A 3640-nucleotide genomic window follows, 5' to 3' on the forward strand; every position below is an offset into this window, starting at 1 on the left:
GCCATTTCAACTGATTGACAGCTACTGCACTTGCCATATACTCAGCTTCTGCAGTAGATTGTGCAACAACACTTTGTTTTTTCGAGTTCCATGAGAAAACTGCACTATTAAAAGAAAAACAGAATCCAGTGGTGCTCTTAGAGTCATCAAGTGACCCTGCCCAGTCACTATCACTGTATCCAACCAAATCCCCACTACTTTGTCTCACAAACTTTAAGCCAAAGTCCATAGTTCCTTTGACATACCTGAGGATTCTTTTGGCTGCTTTAAAATGTAACAGTGTAGGAGCTTGCATGAATCTGGACAATAAGCATGTAGCATACATCAAATCTGGCCTGGTTGCTGTCAAGTATAGTAATGAGCCTATCAGACTTCTGTATATTGTTCCATCAGCTGCTGCAGAGCCATCCTCTTTACAGAGTTTATCTCCAGAAGCTAGTGGAGTTGCTACAGCCTTGCAAGCAGACATGTTGAACTTCTTTAACAAATCCTTTGCATACTTAGTCTGATGTAACCACACTTCCTCACCAGTTTGCAGAATCTCCATGCCTAAGAAATAAGTCATTAATCCCAAGTCTGTCATTTCAAACTCCTTCATCATCTGGTTTTTAAACTCAAGCAATGAATCATCATCAGGTCCAGTGATTAACAAATCATCTACATATACTGCAACAATTAACATTGCAGTACTGTTAGTTATCTTTACATACAATGTAGATTCATTTATGCTTTTCTGTAAGCCCTGACTAATAAAGTAGGTATCAACCCTGTCATACCAAGCCCTAGGTGCTTGTTTTAATCCATACAATGCCTTTTCTAGCTTACAAACCTTATCTTCTGCCCCTGGTTCCTCATACCCTTCAGGTTGTTCCACAAAGATATCTTCAGACAAACAGCCATTTAGAAAAGCAAACTTTACATCTAAATGATATATCTTCCATCCTTCTCTAGCAGCTAATGCAACTAGCATCCTAATAGTGTCATGTTTGGCAACAGGTGCATAGGTTTCCAGATAATCAACTCCATAAATCTGAGCATATCCCTTAACCACCAATCTTGCTTTATATTTATTTATTGAGCCATCAGGATTCAGCTTAGTTATGAATATCCATTTAACTCCTATTATGTTGTGATTTGCAGGTCTATCCACAAGTAACCAAGTGTTGTTTTTCTTTATCATGGAGATTTCAGTATCCATAGCCTTTCTCCAGTTTTCATCCACTACAGCTTCAGAATAAGTAGTAGGATCAACAATAGCAAGATTACATCTACTGTATATTTCTTCCAATGTCCTTGTCCCTCTCACAGCCTTGCTTTCATCTTCAATGTCAGAATCATCACTTTCCAACAATGGTTGATGATTCTCTACCTCATGACTACCAGGAATAGATTCTACAATCTTCTTCTCCCAATTCCAGCATTGACTTTCATCAAAAGACACATCCCTGCTGATAACTACTTTGTTTGCTTGCAAATCATACAGCCTATATCCCTTGGACTTCTCACTATATCCAATATGCATAGCAGTAAAAGCCTTAGCATCAAATTTTGACCTCTTCACATCAGGAATTCTTGCATAACACACACAACCAAAAACCTTTAAGTGAGAGACAGAGGGCTTTTGTTCATACCAGATCTCAAAAGGAGTCTTGAGCACCAATGCCTTAGTTATGCTTCTGTTCTGAATGTAGTTGGCAGTGTTAACTGCCTCAGCCCAAAACTTCATAGGTAAATTACTCTGCAATAACAAACACCTTGCCATATCTGCAATTGTTCTGTTCTTCCTTTCAGCCTTGCCGTTTTGCTGTGGATTATAAGCTACCGTTAACTGATGGTGAATCCCAACTTTTGCAAGAAGCTTCTCAAATTCATTTGAAGTATACTCAGCCCCATTGTCTGTCCTTAACACCTTAATACTTAGGCTAGCAAAGTTCTCAACTTGTGCTTTGAACTCCAAAAAACTCCTTATAGCTTCTGATTTATTTTTCAAAAAATAAATCCAGCAGTAATTAGAGAAATCATCAATGAACAGGATATAATACCTGCTCCCACTCAATGAGGAATTCTTCATAGGACCACTTAGGTCAGTATGAACTAGTTCCAACTTCTTTGTGGCTCTCCAACTACATTTCTTGGGAAAAGGTTTCTTGGTCTGCTTTCCCAGTTGACAGATATCACACAACTTTTCTGGTTTGACAATGTCAGGCAGACCTATCACAAGCTCCTTAGAAGTCATTGTAAACAGTGAATTGTAATTCACATGACCAACACGTTTATGCCACAATTCAGATAAATCTTTTTCAGCATAGAAAGCTACTTGTTTACTATCTGACAGTTTCATAGGATAGCACTTATTTCTCATACTCACTGTTAATAACTCAACACCAGTAGGATCAGATATTGTGCAATGCTTATTTTTAAACAGTAAAGCATAACCATTATCATCTAATTGACCTACACTAAGTAGGTTCTGATCGGCTTCAGGCACATAATGCACTTCATGAATAAACTTCATGCCAGAAACTGTTTTTACTCCTACAGTGCCTACTCCAAGTATTTTCATGTAGAGACCATTACCAATTTTCACACGAGCCCTATAACTCTTGTCAAGCTCAGTAAAAAAATTGATATTACCTGTCAAATGATTTGAGCAGCCACTATCAATCAACCAAGTGCACTTCTCAGCAGACTCATCATCTGACTTAGCCATAAACAGTACTTCATCTGATTCATTACCTTCTTCAGCCACTGCAGCTTTTCCCTCAGCATTCTGTTTCTTGGCTTTGCACACTTTCTCCACATGTCCAAGTTGACTACAAGCTCGACACTTCACATTAGGCCTGTACCAACAGTACTTTGGAGTATAATTAGTCTTTTTACAGTGAGTACAAGGAGGATATTTGTCATGATTCTTTCCTTGCTTTGCAAATCTAGACTTAGCACCTTTGGCACTATTCTTCTTTGAGTTATCATCTATTACCCTTGAACCCTTAGTTTTTGCTACTAAGGCATTCTCAACAGAGTCTTCATTCTTGAGGGCTTTTCTCTACTCAAAAGCTAATAGAGTAGAGATCAACTCCTTCACTGAGATTTTAGTCAGATCCTTTGAATCCTCAAGTGAGGTCACCTTTGATTCAAACTTGTCTGACATACTTACCAAGATCTTATTGACCATCCTCTGATCAGTGACTTCTTGCCCCAGCATTCTGAGCTGATTTACCAGCTTCATCATCTTATCCGTATACTCTTGAATACCTTCATCTTCCTTCATCTTCATCACCTCGAACTGTCTTGACAAATTCATTATTTGCATCATCTTGGTTCTGTCATTACCTTGATATTCTTCTCTGATACTATCCCAAACTTGCTTAGGATCTTCCAAATGCATAATTTTCCCAAAGATTGATTCTGACACAGCTGACTGCAGACTAATCAAAGCTTTATATCTCTTTGCAACTTCCTCCGAGTGTTGTTTAATCTGAGCTAAGGTTGGATTCGCATGCCTTTGAACAGCCATCTCACCAGACTCCACCACATCCCATAAGTCAAATGCCTTGAGATATGACCTCATTTTCACTGCCCAGAAAGGGTAATTAGCTCCAGTGAACACAGGAGGTGTAGCTGCACTAAATCCAGCTGT

This window comes from Theobroma umbraticum, unplaced genomic scaffold (assembly GCF_002168275.2).
Source record: "Theobroma umbraticum cultivar Fairchild unplaced genomic scaffold, ASM216827v3 scaffold_147.0, whole genome shotgun sequence".
Lineage (NCBI taxonomy): Eukaryota > Viridiplantae > Streptophyta > Magnoliopsida > Malvales > Malvaceae > Theobroma > Theobroma umbraticum.